Here is a 17,195-nt window from a genome sequence, read left to right on the forward strand (position 1 = left end):
ATTCCCCGGCTATGCCGGCATTCTGACAGCTCTTGCTCCTTCACGCTTCTTCTCCCTCCATAGTATCTGTTCAGTGTCATTCGGTTAGATGGGCTTTGTGAGCATGGAGGCAAGGAGTGGCCAAGGCTCTTCCTGATGGTTGCAGTCTGCTCTTCCTCTGAGAAACAGGATGTGTGGAGTGATCTAGTGTAGTGTGTAACATTAGTGTAGATATCTTATATCTCAAACAACATTTTTACCTGACAGCAGAATCACTCCGTGCCAATGTGCACATCCTACATTATATTGGCAATGAGTAGTGAACAGGCTTTGACCTGTGTCAAGTAGCTTTCTATATCAGTTTGTTTTTCACATTCACACCGGCATCTACTAAGAACACATCAACAGCAGTACCATGAACAACAACATTTTGTATAAAGGTAGATAGATAGATTGGACTCCCTAAGGGCTGATTCGATGGACATGCCCTCCTGTGTTCTGAGGATGCCGTTGTCCAGGCTGTTCTCATAGACTAGACGTAACATAGTAAACAGAAATGCGGGACACTGAAATTAGAAATATATGTTACATTTGGTATGTTTACATAAGACTGGATGGCAAAAACGAAAGGTTGCGTGAACGAATCTCGTCACGGACAACTTTATTTTAGCTAATTAGTGACTTTGCAACTACTTATTACTTTTTAGCTACTTTGCAGCTACATAGCATGTTAGCTAACCCTTCCCCAAAACTTAACCCTTTAACCTAACTCCTAACCTTAACCCTAACGTATAACCCTTAATCCTAACCCCTAGCCTAGCTAACGTTAGCATTAGCCACCTAGCTAACGTTAACCACAACAAATTGCAATTTGTAACAGCATACAAATTGCAATTCGTAACATAGCATAAAAATTGTAATTTGTAACATATCATACAAATTGTAATTTGTAACATATCATACAAATTGTAATTTGTAACATATCATACAAATTGTAATTCGTAACATATCATACATATTGTAATTTGTATCATATCCTACAAAATGGATGATGGACATCCACAAATGAATACATATCATACCAAATGTAACATATCATACTAATTTGAGTGTCCAGGATTTTCATTTACTATGTTATATCTCCCCCTCAGTCCAGGTTGCAGGCCTTTGTCAATTTGTTCCTTTTGGACATATCCCAAGACCAGTGACGAATGGTATCTGTGGAAGAAATATGACTCGCTTTAAGGGTAGATAGAGAGAGATCATGTGATTAGTGATATCTACCATGACAACTTGTTTCTTACTGTAGTTCTGAGCTTGTAGCTTCTCTCTCTGTCTCTCTCCCCGTCTCACTTTCTCCTCCTATCTCACTGAGCTCCAGACCCACTGCCCATCAGCAACGTCTATCTCTTTCTCTAATGGAAAAGGTGACTCCTCTGAACAGAGAGAACAGAGCCACAGGGGTTCTGCTCTTGCCCTTCTCAATATAGAGAATCATCTCCATTACAAAATGGTCTGTGATGATTTAAAACCAGCCCAGGGTGGAAACATTAGAGAATAATGCTTCTGATGATGAGGATTCCGGCCTCTGCCTGTTTTCATATGTCAGCTTTTATTTAAAGCCATTGTGGGGTTTAATTGTGAGCCATTGAGGAGGAGTGATGGGCGCTACACTGCATCAGTAATCCTTTCCCAGTTCATACCTGAAGATGCCAAGGACTGGGAAAGGAGCAGTAGAAATTACATCACACATGGTTTCATGAAATGAACTTGAAGAAATAAAATGCTAAGTGTTAGCTAAGCCATTATTAATTGCTGTTGTTGTGGTTTGGAAATCTTGTTTGTACCAAGAGATACATTGATATTTCATCAAGCACCTGTGCACACTTTTATGGTTAAAGTGTACAGCTATTTCCAACCATTTATTAACATACAACATCACCAGTTTGCAATAAAAGGGAAGGGAGAGGACACATGAATAGTCTGGTCTGGTGTCTTCTTTGCGAACATGGAAGAACTTGAGCGTATGGAAGCATGTCCTGTTTTCAGTCTGAACTGGGATTTACCATCAAAGTGGTCATAGTCATTTTAATACGTCTGAGTGCATTCTATAAGATCTCTCCCCTATGAAGACCCTGCTGTGTTGGAAGTGGTGTGGGGCTCACCACAGACACAGGCTAATAGGACCATGATGTGCCCCTGATCCTTACTGCTATATTGAAGCTGTCCCCCGTCCTGTTACCCGACCACGCTATGCTGCTGAGGGGAGAGAGAGAGACCCGGAAACAGCAGTCAGACCTGTGGAATCTCACAGAGGAACTGAAGCTCATAAACATGCCCCCTCCACCTCCCCTCCTCTCCCATCACTGGCTCTTGGTAAAGAATTGGAACACTCAGTGAGGGTCTGCATATCACTCTGCCCTCCTGTGTAGCTCAGTTGGTAGCCTTGGTGCTTTCAGTGCCAGGGTTGTAGGTTCGATTCCCATAGGGGACCAGTACACAGAAAAGTATGAAAATGTATCCACTCACTACTGTACATTGCTCTGGAGAAGAGCATATGCTGAATGACTAAAATTATATTTGACTCTGCTGCAGACTCAAGTACCTTTCTGGAAGGTGTTCTCTTCTCATCCACACCCTCTGTGATGTCAGGTCACCACTCTGGTGGCAGTCAACATCAACTACCTGTGAAGAGGCTAATTGAAAAGATGCCTCCCTTTTATTGTCCTGCAGGACTGCTGAGCTGAGCTGAACTGGGTTTAAGAAAAAGCCCTTGTGAAGTGATTGATATTGTGCGGATGATGACTCAACTCGTAAATTAGCTCTCTCCCCTTGAATCTGGTCTCCTCTCTTCTCTGTGTCTTTTAAAGAGAGGAATTCCTGGGTATTTGGCGAACAAGCAGCTAGCGTTAAATCACAAAGATGGATGACTGCCTGGCCAGTCTGATTTTTCCTTGCCTGTGTTTTCACTTCAGGCATGTGTCAACAAAAGCAGCAATGCAAAAGACTTCCCTTTGATTCGGGAGGCTGGCAAGCAGTGTGTTGCCATAGCGATAGTAGATCGTGGAGTATCTGAGGCTATTGTCACATAGCAGTATAATCTATACCACAGGAGGTTGGTGGCACCTTAATCGGGAGAACGGGCTTGTGGTAATGGTGGGAGCGGAATAGGTGGAATGGTATCAAATACATCAAGCACATGGTTTCCATGGTTTCCATGTGTTTGATGTCATTCCATTTGCTCTGTTCCGGTCATTATTATGAGCCGCCTTCCCCTCAGAAGCCTCCTGTGATCTATACATTCTGTATCAGCTGACTGGGAACTACGGCATTAAACTATACACAGTATCTTTGTGTTTCATCGACACACTTCATTTCAGTTAGTTAAAACCACTTCTGGTCTCTACAACTGGTTTGTGCTTTAATGACTTTCCTTTTCAGCTACAGCCATCTCTCCATGCTGACCTCAGAGCCATATAAACACTCAACTGGCGGACCTGTGATATGGTCTGAACTATACAGTATGTGATCTAACAACATAACCACTCCTACAGCAGAGCATGGGCTATAGTGAGGATATCTTGAGTTAGCTAGTGAATGTGGTGGAGCTGGAACAGCTTGAGTGGACAGGTGAGTTCTCCATTCTGATAAAACTGAAATAGAAGTGTTTCTCTTTCCAGAGTCTAAGTTAATCAAGTTTCATAGGACTCTAGTATTTAAAGGACTTTGCGCAAAGGCACCCTGGTATAGTATTTCTGTCAGTCAAACATGGGGCAGACACACGACAGCTTTTTCAGCCACCTCAATAGAGTAGAGAAATCACCTCTGAAGTGAGACAGCTGGAATAGTGATTACATTTACAGAATGTTGTGTGTGTGATTTTACCGATAACGTTGATGATTGATTCCTCATAATTAAGTTGTCACCAAAATATCACTCCAAAATACACCATAGCCCTACACCACAGTGTTGATGTCAAAACATGTGTTTTCCTGTTCTGGAAAATGAAGTTTTTCTTTAAGAGGCCTGGTTGTGTGAGTGAGTGAGTGAGTTAGAGGTGGGGGTACTTGACTGTGAGAAGAGGAATGAAAAGGCAGTGATCATGTGTGAACTGTCTATCCATACCTTTGATTCTCAGAATTCTATATTTCTATGACATCATCACAAACACACACATTGATAAGGCCTTTAGGGGTGCTAGTCATCACAAACATACACTGTTGACAACTTTTTAGGGTCCAATGCAGTTTTTTAAATGTTTTTTTTTACCCCTTTTTCTCTCCCCAATTTCGTGGTATCCAATTGGTAGTTACAGTCTTGTCTCATCGCTGCAACTCCTGTACAGGCTCGGGAGAGGCGAAGGTCGAGAGCCATGCGTCCTCCGAAACACAACCCAACCAACACGCACTGCTTCTTGACACAATGCCCATCCAACCTGGAATCCTATGCAGTTGCACAGTAACCAGGTTTACGGGTGATGCCATCAAAGTCACAAGCATTGTTGTTGCACTTACAGATTTGAATGCATTTCTTCAAGAAAACCTGCAGACGCTTCAGGACTGGCATTGAGAACTGTTGCTTTAGATCATGTACACTGAAAGCACAACGTCTGTCATTGGCCACCATCCAAAAGACAGACAACAGGCGGAATTACTCTTTATTGCATTTTTGCTAGTTATTAATCCCCTGTGTGTCTAATGCCTTAAACTCATGATCAAGAGCATAATGTATTTAATAGCCATGAGCCATATGTAAGGTCTCTGCCACACTTCACTGGTGGTTCCAATAACCATGTTTATGGTGCCTGGAACTGAGACTTGTTTTATAGCCATTATACTGCTGATCTGGTCTTAGAGTATCTCTATAATAGTTGTGATGAAGATACCAAGCGCTCATAGATTTATTTTAATGTTATTTTTTATTTCACCTTTATTTAACCAGGTAGGCTAGTTGAGAACACCTTTATTTAACCAGGGAGGCCAGTTGAGAACAAGTTCTCATTTACAACTTCAACCTGGCCAAGATAAAGCAAAGCAGTGCGACACAAACAACAACACCTAGTTACACATGGAATAAAGCATACAGTCACACAATAGAAAAGTCTATATACAGTGTGTGCAAATGAGGTAAGATAAGGGAGGTACGGCAATAAATAGGCCATAGTGGCGAAATTATGACAATATAGCAATTAAACACTGGAGTGATAGATGTGCAGAAGATGAATGTGCAAGTAGAGATACTGGGGTGCAAAGGTATGCAACCATATTACATAGAACCGTATGCAACCATATAGATATGCAACCATATTACATAGACATTATTCCGGGGTAACTGCAAAATGATATTACACTAGTTATGAGGTACTGTAACACTGCTGCTAACTCTGTTTTCAGACCATGCAAAGACTTTCAGATGCCTTGTAAACGTCAGATGTCAGATGCGTTGGTCTTCTTTGACAGTGGGAATCAAGTTGTTCATTTACTACTCTATCAACCTGTATCTATAGACCCACTGTATCTTTTCTTCAGTTTTTCCTCTTGGAGATGTGGTCAGCACCAGCCTGTGCTTCCCCCGCTGGGTTGAACAGGAGGTTACTCCGTCCGCAGAGGTTCGTTTCTACACCCGTTTAGCGTGGGAGTCGAGAGATCGGGGACTTTTCTTGGAGCAAACATGTTTTGGTTGTGACGGACCACTGGAGCAGCAGTTCTTGGAACAGTCAGGAGAGGATTAGCAGTGCTCTGTCTGTAGAAATAATCTAAACATCAAATATCATTTTCATAATTGCTCACAGCTGCGATGGTTGAAATAGTTGAGGGGTTACTGCATCGTGACATGATGACGGCAGACAGACGTCTCTCTCTGATGCATTCAGAGAATCATTGTAATTATACCACAGGTTGGATTATGTCCGGTTTCTGTATTTTACTGCTCTGCTCTTTGGTTTTCTGTCTGAACTGGTTTAGGTCTTGTGTTCAGACGAGACACACATGAGGGGTCCAGAGTGTCTCAATGATCAAATTCGAACAAGGCTGTTGTTTGTATGATATCCGGCTCGGAAGGAACATTCTAGCTGAGAGGAGATAAGGGTTTTCCACACTTACATTTTTCGAACAGTTAGACTGAAAGGTGTTGCTCTCAGTTATACTCTCTATCACTGCCATCGAAGTTGAAAAAACATAATAAAGATGGATTTAAGAATTTGTTACGATCCTTGCACTTAGTGTGCAGTAATCAAGTTAACTTTTTTTCAAACGCTCCACTTAGGTGTCTTCCTGTGTCTGCTAAGTAATTTACTATTGCTGATCACTCTGGGTGAATTAAACCTTTGTTTGAGTGGGTTTGTTTCCTGAAATGCGCCATTCCCTTGATTGTCCATCACATTGAGCATTAAGCCCTCTTCAGCACACATGACTGTGGAAACAGAAGAAATTGAAAAAATTCTGACAAGTGATGGTGTTTAATTTCCTGGCTACCCCCGGGGGCCTCAACCCCAGCCAAGTTATGCTCTCACAAGGAATTGCTTCAACTCACAATTATATATATATATATTCTTATCAGTGTGTAAGACAGTCATGTTAAAATACATTTTTAAACTGCAGTATGTGTTGGAGTCTCAGAGCAGAGTAGTGATTGAGTCTCTAAAGTTTTACAGCTTGAGCTTTGTCGATCTTTAGTTCCTTTGAGGCATATTCACAGGATATACTCAACCTTTAAGATATACTGTATAAGTAGAGTTCCTGGAATGTACTGTATGTATTCCTCTCTTGGACTACAGACCTAGGTCTACAGACCTGGGACTACAGAACTTGGACTACAGACCCTACCATGTCTCAGAGGTTTAATATACACTCTTAGGGGGAAAAGTATTATTCGGCTGTCCCCATAGAGAACCCTTTGAAGAACCCTTTTTGGTTCCAGGTAGAACACTTTTGGGTTCCATCTAGAACCCTCTGTGTAAAGAGTTCTACCTGGAACCAAAAAGGGTTATTCTATGAGGTCAGCCAATGAACCCTTTTGGAACAAGAGTAGTCTTAATGATTTCAGTACTGTTTGGAATCACTGTTTCTACCTCCCCAAGGCTCTTGCTAATAACTCTTGTTTCTGTGTGGCTCATTTAAGATCTGGTTTGGCAGCAGACAGGTCCATTGTTGTGACTCGAGGGTTGGAGAAAACTTGTTTACAGGTGGTTTGGACTGATTCAACCACTCTCTCCCCCCGGTGCTCCAGGTCTTTCTCTGTGAGGTTCTGCGCCATCTTCCAGTCTGTTCAGGAGATTTACGAGCGGGTTCCATTTCTACCTCTCCGTTTCTAGACATTTGAATAGGGCCTATATTATCTTATTTTTATGCCAGGGGTCCCAATGGCTCTTGGGTTACACTTGTACCCTTTACCAGGAAACTGGCTTCCTGTTACCTGGCAACTGGCTTCCTGTTACCTGGCAACTGGCTTCCTGTTACCTGGCAACTGGCCTCGCTACCTCTCCATAAATGAGTGTCTGAAAGAAGGAGACCTATTTTACGAGGGCGGTGGAGGGATCTGGAAGTATGCGTTTGTTTTTAGGAATAGTCCCCCGGGCAAGCAGTCCACCGCATGCTTCCAGGATCCCAGTGTGTCGACAGATCGTTTATCAGGACGTTCGCTGAAGAGGGTGGTATTTCACTCCTCAATTGCAACAGGAGCATCATCCTCCCAACGTCTGCTGGGTTTTAAAGTGCGGTCTGGTCATCAAACTTCTCCCGATGACTTTGAGTAGGCCTCACGGGAGGCTGCAGGGAATTTCATCGAGGCCGACTGTGGGGAGGAGAGTAGGAGAAAAGAAGAGGAGAAGAAAAGAGACCAAAGGAGAGGTCAGGACAGGAGAAGAAACTGAGAGGAGAGGAGACAGAGGAGACAGAGAAGAGAGGGGAGGGGAAGGGAAAGGAGGCAGAGGAGAAAGGAGAGAACTGAGAGGAGAGGAGAGAAGACTGCAAGGAGAGAAAGGTGGAAAGGTGACTAAGAGGAGAGGAGAAGAGACAGAGAAGAGAGAACAGCGGAGGGAGGCTGAGACAGCAGTAAGTTCATGCCAGTCTCTCTCTCTGAGCTCACAACATTAGATCATCGCCCATCTCAACCACGAACCCAAACACAGCCACAGTAGTCTCTGTCAGACACAGAGCCATTTTAGGATGTTCCAGTGGTGATTCTGTGGTACCGTCTTTCATCTTGTTGATCCTCAGCTGCTCTGCTACTGGAGTTTGATACACTCAAAGACACATTGATGTGGTGAGGCCCATCAATGTTGTGCTACAGTTATCCCAAAGATGGGTTGCTGTGGTAAGCCAGACATCCTTGTGGTAGAGGCAGTTAGCCCTTACTGACGGTGAAATGGGTGAACTCACCATACAGGGGAAGAGAATACACCAAATGTCCCTTTTCCCACAAATGAAGTTACTATTGACTTGTCCACTTGGTTTGTTTACAGTCTGAGGCAGAATTATCAACCCTATCAATGACATACAGTGGGGCAAAAAAGTATTTAGTCAGCCACCAATTGTGCAAGTTCTCCCACTTAAAAAGATGAGAGAGGCCTGTAATTTTCATCATAGGTACACTTCAACTATGACAGACAAAATTTGAGAAATCCAGAAAATCACATTGTAGGATTTTTTATGAATTTATTTGCAAATTATGGTGGAAAATAAGTATTTGGTCAATAACAAAAGTTTATCTCAATACTTTGTTATATACCCTTAGTTGGCAATGACAGAGGTCAAACGTTTTCTGTAAGTCTTCACAAGGTTTTCACACACGGTTGCTGCTATTTTGGCCCATTCCTCCATGCAGATCTCCTCTAGAGCAGTGATGTTTTGGTGCTGTTGCTGGGCGACACGGACTTTCAACTCCCTCCAAAGATGTTCTATGGGGTTGAGATCTGGAGACTGGCTAGGCCACTCCAGGACCTTGAAATGCTTCTTATGAAGCCACTCCTTCGTTGCCCGGGCGGTGTGTTTGGGATCATTGTCATGCTGAAAGACCCAGCCACGTTTCATCTTCAATGCCCTTGCTGATGGAAGGAAGTTTTCACTCAAAATCTCACGATACATGGCCCCATTCATTATTTCCTTTACACGGATCAGTCGTCCTGGTACCGTGGCAGAAGAACAGCCCCAAAACATGATGTTTCCACCCCCATGCTTCACAGTAGGTATGGTGTTCTTTGGATGCAACTCAGCATTCTTTGTCCTCCAAACACGATGAGTTGAGTTTTTACCAAAAAGTTATATTTTGGTTTCATCTGACCATATGACATTCTTCCAATCTTCTTCTGGATCATCCACATGCTCTCTAGCAAACTTCAGACGGGCCTGGACATGTCTGGCAGTGCAGGATTTGAGTCCCTGGCGGCGTAGTGTGTTACTGATGGTAGGTTCTTGTGATCATTTTGACCCCATGGGGTGAGATCTTGCATGGAGCCCCAGATCGAGGGAGATTATCATTGGTCTTGTATGTCTTCCATTTCCTAATAATTGCTCCCACAGTTGATTTCTTCAAACCAAGCTGGTTACCTATTGCAGATTCAGTCTTCCCAGCCTGGTGCAGGTCTACAATTTTGTTTCTGGTGTCCTTTGACAGCTCTTTGGTCTTGGCCATAGTGGAGTTTGGAGTGTGACTGTTTGAGGTTGTGGACAGGTGTCTTTTATACTGATAACAAGTTCAAACAGGTGCCATTAATACAGGTAACGAGTGGAGGATAGAGGAGACTCTTAAAGTAGAAGTTACAGGTCTGTGAGAGCCAGAAATCTTGCTTGTTTGTAGGTGACCAAATACTTATTTTCCACCATAATTTACAAATAAATAAATAAAAAATCCTACAATGTGATTTTCTGATTTTTTTCTATTTTTTTCTGTCATAGTTGAAGTGTACATATGATGAAAATTACAGGCCTCTCTCATCTTTTTAAGTGGGAGAACTTGACTAAATACTTTTTTGCCCCACTGTAGAGGAATATTTCTGTCATTTCTTTCTGTCATTTCTATTTTGGGCTATCTCTGGTACTTCTGCACAATTATTTGCCATGCAGTGTTGTATTTAAGTCTTATTGGCGACAGAGTGCAAATCAGGTAAGATATACAGCAGGCCTGGGCAAAGGATGGCCCGGGGGCTGTATGCAGCCCACGACCTGATCCAATACGGCCAGCAGAATCATGAATCAAATGAAAAGCCCAATGAGTTCTCGCCTTTGTATAATGATTTAACTCCCACTGCTTGTTTGGACATTCATTTTGACATATAAATAACAACTGGACAGACAGTGACTGACACACACGTCACAGTTACAAATAGTAGCTAGCTGGAAATTGTGCAAAAATGAGTTCTTCAAAGATTTCAAAGAAAAGGAAAGTAGACAATGAATGTAGGGTGTTCCAGCGAGAGTGGACATTGAAATATGTCTTTATTGAGGTATCTGGGAAAGCTGTGTGTTTAGTGTGCAAAGAGAGCATCGTTGTCATGAAAGACTACAACTTGTCCCGACACTAGATGAAGCATGCAGAGAAATATAGGAATACGTCTTCTGGGCAGAGGGCAAGTGCATCGAAAGAGTTGCTTTCTTAGTTGCAAAAGCAGCAAGGACTTCACAAAACTGCATTCAGCAAACAATGAGATTGCAAGAGCTAGCTATTTACTGTCCCACAAAATTGCTAAATTGCTATGTACTCACCCCATTCGCTGAGGGTGAATTCATTAAAGAATGTTTAATTGACTCTGCAGCAATACTTTGCCCCGACAAGGAAGAGCTGTTTGAAAATGTTCCCTGTCAAGACGAACAGGGACACAGCATGTTGAGGACATCGCAGAGAATATGGAACAGCAGTTGAAAGACAAGGTAAAGGATTTCACCTATTTCTCCTTGGCCCTGGATGAGAGCAGTGATGCATGTGACACGGCGCAGTTGTTGATATTCTTACGAGGCAAAACCCCAGACTTTGAAATGACAGAGGAGCTTGCTTCAGTGCAGTCAATGAAGAGCACAACCACAGGGAAATATTTATTGGAGGAGGTTAATAAGTGTGTGGCAAAGCTGGGACTGAGTTTTGAAAGTTATCCAGTGTGACTGCTGACGGGTGCCCCCTTTTGAAAAGGAGACAAGATCAAGTAGCTGAGCTGAACCCAGATCAGAAAATTATTTTCCTGCATTGCATTATTCACCAGGAGGTGCTCTGTATATGTGTTCTGAAAATGAGCCATGTTGTGGATACAGTCACTAAAGTGGTAAACTTCATAAGAGCAATATCTTTAAACCAGTTTGTCTGGTCGGGTCATGCAGATCTCCCCTACCACACAAACGTGAGATGGCTGAGTTTGGGGAAGATGCTTAAAAAGGTGTGGGACATGGAGTTGGAGATTTTTTGCAAATTAATGGACAATTTGTGGGTTTCCCTCAACTGCAAGATAAAGAATGGTTGGCTGATTGTGCCTTCAACGTGGACATCATGGCCCTCATGAATGAACTGAATTCCAAACTACAAGGGAAGGGCCTTTTTGCACATCAGATGTACAGCCTTGTCAAAGCCTTCAAGAGAAAATTACTCCTCATGACCCGCCAAGTAGAAGCCAACAATCTCACCCACCTTCCAACACTACCAGTCTGTCCCCTATCAAATGACAACAATCTCACCCACCTTCCGATACTACCAGTCTGTCCCCTATCAGATGACAACAATCTCACCCACCTTCCAACACTACCAGTCTGTTCCCTATCAGATGACAACAATCTCACCCACCTTCTGACACTACCAGTCTGTCCCCTATCAGATGACAACAATCTCACCCACCTTCCGACACTACTAGTCTGTTCCCTATCAGATGACAACAATCTCACCCACCTTCCGACACTACTAGTCTATCCCCTATCAGATGACAACAATCTCACCCACCTTCCGACACTACCAGTCTGTTCCCTATCAGATGACAACAATCTCACCCACCTTCCTACACTACTAGTCTGTCCCCTATCAGATGACAACAATCTCACCTATCTTCCTACACTACTAGTCTGTCCCCTATCAGATGACAACAATCTCACCCACCTTCCTACACTACTAGTCTGTCCCCTATCAGATGACAACAATCTCACCCACCTTCCTACACTACTAGTCTGTCCCCTATCAGATGACAACAATCTCACCCACCTTCCTACACTACTAGTCTGTTCCCTATCAGATGACAACAATCTCACCCACCTTCCTACACTACTAGTCTGTCCCCTATCAGATGACAACAATCTCACCCACCTTCCTACACTACTAGTCTGTCCCCTATCAGATGACAACAATCTCACCTATCTTCCTACACTACTAGTCTGTTCCCTATCAGATGACAACAATCTCACCCACCTTCCTACACTACTAGTCTGTCCCCTATCAGATGACAACAATCTCACCCACCTTCCTACACTACTAGTCTGTCCCCTATCAGATGACAACAATCTCACCTATCTTCCTACACTACTAGTCTGTCCCCTATCAGATGACAACAATCTCACCCACCTTCCTACACTACTAGTCTGTTCCCTATCAGATGACAACAATCTCACCTATCTTCCTACACTACTAGTCTGTTCCCTATCAGATGACAACAATCTCACCCACCTTCCTACACTACTAGTCTGTCCCCTATCAGATGACAACAATCTCACCTATCTTCCTACACTACTAGTCTGTTCCCTATCAGATGACAACAATCTCACCCACCTTCCTACACTACTAGTCTGTTCCCTATCAGATGACAACAATCTCACCCACCTTCCTACACTACTAGTCTGTTCCCTATCAGATGACAACAATCTCACCCACCTTCCTACACTACTAGTCTGTTCCCTATCAGATGACAACAATCTCACCCACCTTCCGACACTACTAGTCTGTTCCCTATCAGATGACAACAATCTCACCCACCTTCCGACACTACTAGTCTATCCCCTATCAGATGACAACAATCTCACCCACCTTCCGACACTACCAGTCTGTTCCCTATCAGATGACAACAATCTCACCCACCTTCCTACACTACTAGTCTGTCCCCTATCAGATGACAACAATCTCACCCACCTTCCTACACTACTAGTCTGTCCCCTATCAGATGACAACAATCTCACCTATCTTCCTACACTACTAGTCTGTCCCCTATCAGATGACAACAATCTCACCCACCTTCCTACACTACTAGTCTGTCCCCTATCAGATGACAACAATCTCACCCACCTTCCTACACTACTAGTCTGTCCCCTATCAGATGACAACAATCTCACCCACCTTCCTACACTACTAGTCTGTTCCCTATCAGATGACAACAATCTCACCCACCTTCCTACACTACTAGTCTGTCCCCTATCAGATGACAACAATCTCACCCACCTTCCTACACTACTAGTCTGTCCCCTATCAGATGACAACAATCTCACCTATCTTCCTACACTACTAGTCTGTTCCCTATCAGATGACAACAATCTCACCCACCTTCCTACACTACTAGTCTGTCCCCTATCAGATGACAACAATCTCACCCACCTTCCTACACTACTAGTCTGTCCCCTATCAGATGACAACAATCTCACCTATCTTCCTACACTACTAGTCTGTCCCCTATCAGATGACAACAATCTCACCCACCTTCCTACACTACTAGTCTGTTCCCTATCAGATGACAACAATCTCACCTATCTTCCTACACTACTAGTCTGTTCCCTATCAGATGACAACAATCTCACCCACCTTCCTACACTACTAGTCTGTCCCTATCAGATGACAACAATCTCACCCACCTTCCTACACTACTAGTCTGTTCCCTATCAGATGACAACAATCTCACCCACCTTCCTACACTACTAGTCTGTTCCCTATCAGATGACAACAATCTCACCCACCTTCCTACACTACTAGTCTGTTCCCTATCAGATGACAACAATCTCACCCACCTTCCTACACTACTAGTCTGTTCCCTATCAGATGACAACAATCTCACCCACCTTCCTACACTACTAGTCTGTTCCCTATCAGATGACAACAATCTCACCCACCTTCCTACACTACTAGTCTGTCCCCTATCAGATGACAACAATCTCACCCACCTTCCTACACTACTAGTCTGTCCCCTATCAGATGACAACAATCTCACCTATCTTCCTACACTACTAGTCTGTTCCCTATCAGATGACAACAATCTCACCCACCTTCCTACACTACTAGTCTGTCCCCTATCAGATGACAACAATCTCACCCACCTTCCTACACTACTAGTCTGTCCCCTATCAGATGACAACAATCTCACCTATCTTCCTACACTACTAGTCTGTCCCCTATCAGATGACAACAATCTCACCCACCTTCCTACACTACTAGTCTGTTCCCTATCAGATGACAACAATCTCACCCACCTTCCTACACTACTAGTCTGTCCCCTATCAGATGACAACAATCTCACCTATCTTCCTACACTACTAGTCTGTTCCCTATCAGATGACAACAATCTCACCCACCTTCCTACACTACTAGTCTGTTCCCTATCAGATGACAACAATCTCACCCACCTTCCTACACTACTAGTCTGTTCCCTATCAGATGACAACAATCTCACCCACCTTCCTACACTACTAGTCTGTTCCCTATCAGATGACAACAATCTCACCCACCTTCCGACACTACTAGTCTGTTCCCTATCAGATGACAACAATCTCACCCACCTTCCAACACTACTAGTCTATCCCCTATCAGATGACAACAATCTCACCCACCTTCCGACACTACCAGTCTGTTCCCTATCAGATGACAACAATCTCACCCACCTTCCTACACTACTAGTCTGTCCCCTATCAGATGACAACAATCTCACCCACCTTCCTACACTACTAGTCTGTCCCCTATCAGATGACAACAATCTCACCTATCTTCCTACACTACTAGTCTGTCCCCTATCAGATGACAACAATCTCACCCACCTTCCTACACTACTAGTCTGTCCCCTATCAGATGACAACAATCTCACCCACCTTCCTACACTACTAGTCTGTCCCCTATCAGATGACAACAATCTCACCCACCTTCCTACACTACTAGTCTGTTCCCTATCAGATGACAACAATCTCACCCACCTTCCTACACTACTAGTCTGTCCCCTATCAGATGACAACAATCTCACCCACCTTCCTACACTACTAGTCTGTCCCCTATCAGATGACAACAATCTCACCTATCTTCCTACACTACTAGTCTGTTCCCTATCAGATGACAACAATCTCACCCACCTTCCTACACTACTAGTCTGTCCCCTATCAGATGACAACAATCTCACCCACCTTCCTACACTACTAGTCTGTCCCCTATCAGATGACAACAATCTCACCTATCTTCCTACACTACTAGTCTGTCCCCTATCAGATGACAACAATCTCACCCACCTTCCTACACTACTAGTCTGTTCCCTATCAGATGACAACAATCTCACCTATCTTCCTACACTACTAGTCTGTTCCCTATCAGATGACAACAATCTCACCCACCTTCCTACACTACTAGTCTGTCCCCTATAAGATGACAACAATCTCACCTATCTTCCTACACTACTAGTCTGTTCCCTATCAGATGACAACAATCTCACCCACCTTCCTACACTACTAGTCTGTTCCCTATCAGATGACAACAATCTCACCCACCTTCCTACACTACTAGTCTGTTCCCTATCAGATGACAACAATCTCACCCACCTTCCTACACTACTAGTCTGTTCCTTATCAGATGACAACAATCTCACCCACCTTCCTACACTACTAGTCTGTTCCCTATCAGATGACAACAATCTCACCCACCTTCCTACACTACTAGTCTGTTCCCTATCAGATGACAACAATCTCACCTATCTTCCTACACTACTAGTCTGTTCCCTATCAGATGACAACAATCTCACCCACCTTCCTACACTACTAGTCTGTTCCCTATCAGATGACAACAATCTCACCCACCTTCCTACACTACTAGTCTGTTCCCTATCAGATGACAACAATCTCACCCACCTTCCTACACTACTAGTCTGTTCCCTATCAGATGACAACAATCTCACCCACCTTCCTACACTACTAGTCTGTTCCCTATCAGATGACAACAATCTCACCCACCTTCCTACACTACTAGTCTGTTCCCTATCAGATGACAACAATCTCACCCACCTTCCGACACTACTAGTCTGTTCCCTATCAGATGACAACAATCTCACCCACCTTCCGACACTACTAGTCTATCCCCTATCAGATGACAACAATCTCACCCACCTTCCGACACTACCAGTCTGTTCCCTATCAGATGACAACAATCTCACCCACCTTCCTACACTACTATTCTGTCCCCTATCAGATGACAACAATCTCACCCACCTTCCTACACTACTAGTCTGTCCCCTATCAGATGACAACAATCTCACCTATCTTCCTACACTACTAGTCTGTCCCCTATCAGATGACAACAATCTCACCCACCTTCCTACACTACTAGTCTGTCCCCTATCAGATGACAACAATCTCACCCACCTTCCTACACTACTAGTCTGTCCCCTATCAGATGACAACAATCTCACCCACCTTCCTACACTACTAGTCTGTTCCCTATCAGATGACAACAATCTCACCCACCTTCCTACACTACTAGTCTGTCCCCTATCAGATGACAACAATCTCACCCACCTTCCTACACTACTAGTCTGTCCCCTATCAGATGACAACAATCTCACCTATCTTCCTACACTACTAGTCTGTTCCCTATCAGATGACAACAATCTCACCCACCTTCCTACACTACTAGTCTGTCCCCTATCAGATGACAACAATCTCACCCACCTTCCTACACTACTAGTCTGTCCCCTATCAGATGACAACAATCTCACCTATCTTCCTACACTACTAGTCTGTCCCCTATCAGATGACAACAATCTCACCCACCTTCCTACACTACTAGTCTGTTCCCTATCAGATGACAACAATCTCACCTATCTTCCTACACTACTAGTCTGTTCCCTATCAGATGACAACAATCTCACCCACCTTCCTACACTACTAGTCTGTCCCCTATAAGATGACAACAATCTCACCTATCTTCCTACACTACTAGTCTGTTCCCTATCAGATGACAACAATCTCACCCACCTTCCTACACTACTAGTCTGTTCCCTATCAGATGACAACAATCTCACC

This window comes from Oncorhynchus kisutch, linkage group LG16 (assembly GCF_002021735.2).
Source record: "Oncorhynchus kisutch isolate 150728-3 linkage group LG16, Okis_V2, whole genome shotgun sequence".
NCBI classification, from domain to species: domain Eukaryota; kingdom Metazoa; phylum Chordata; class Actinopteri; order Salmoniformes; family Salmonidae; genus Oncorhynchus; species Oncorhynchus kisutch.